This window comes from Frankliniella occidentalis, unplaced genomic scaffold, assembly GCF_000697945.3.
Source record: "Frankliniella occidentalis isolate FOCC.00 unplaced genomic scaffold, Focc_3.1 Scaffold6, whole genome shotgun sequence".
Classification (NCBI taxonomy): Eukaryota; Metazoa; Arthropoda; class Insecta; order Thysanoptera; family Thripidae; genus Frankliniella; species Frankliniella occidentalis.
The window spans coordinates 2,298,829-2,299,861 of record NW_026267136.1 but is presented as its reverse complement, the minus strand read 5'-3'; the positions used below and the strand labels follow the sequence as shown (position 1 = coordinate 2,299,861).

At 61.1% G+C, this 1,033-nt stretch overlaps 1 protein-coding gene across 3 annotated transcripts in view; it reads right to left on the bottom strand.

Annotated features, from left to right (window-relative positions):
* LOC113218186 (secretin receptor-like) overlaps positions 1-1,033 on the bottom strand; it is a 100,762-nt gene that overhangs the window by 88,901 nt on the left and 10,828 nt on the right. The window lies entirely within an intron of this gene.

The window sequence follows — 1,033 nt, the reverse complement described above, 5'->3', positions numbered from 1 at the left end:
AAATACCAGCCAGCACCCCCCTCCCCCCTCCCAACCACACCCCGCCGGGTGACTCCGCACCCTATTCCATGGGAACGCCTCCCAACGCCCCCCACCAGTGCCTCCAGAAGGGCTGGCTCATGCGGGCTCTTCGCTGTTGGCGCGGTAGGCAAGGGAGCCCGCGACAGCCCGCAACCACGAATTGCAGGAGCCCAGCCCAGCCCAGCCCGTTGCCGAACGAAAGAGCCCGCAAAGAGCCCGCACGGCTGCGCTCAGCCCGCTCGAACTCTTTCGGCACAACCAGCGGCATCAGCCCGGGCCCGTGGCCGAGGCGGGGTGGGCCGGCGCCGGCGGGCAGTCCGCCGTCAGCCCGCAGTAGACCATTCCGCTAAGCCGAAAAAGAAGAAGAGAAGGAAGAAGCAAATAATTTTTTTGTGCCTCAATGAATGGACCTTTTAACACAGCATTTTACAACTCTTACATGTTCAAAATGATTTTATAGAGCAAATGTGATATTTTTAAGACAACGAATCACTCACAAATCTGCCCTATCAGCCCTAAACGATACATTTGCTTCTTCCTTCTCTTCTTCTCTTTCGGCTGAGCGGAATGGTCTATCCAAGCGCGCGGGCTGGCGGCGGCTGACCGGGCTGGCGCGGGCTCCAGCGGGCTCTTTTCGGCAGCACAGCCTCCGCCGGATGGGCCGCGCCACACGAATTCACGTATGCCAAAGCTGGCTTCGGGAGAAACACCCGAACACAGCCGCTCGCTGAGCGCGTCGCAGCGGGCTGTTGCGGGCTCTTTCGCTTCTCGGCCAACAGCGAAGAGCCCGCATGAGCCAGCCCTTCTGGAGGCACTGCCCCCCACACTGCTCTCACATAGCACGCGATGTAGGTCGAAGATTCCAAGAAGCAGCAGCAGCAGCAGCAGCAGCAGCAGCAGCAGGGGAACAGCAGCGTCCACACAACGCAGTGCGCGTTTGTTGAGGAGCGGAGGCGCCCAGCCGCGCACACGACCATCCGGAGGGTCACGGCCGACAGGAACAGGCGTCTTG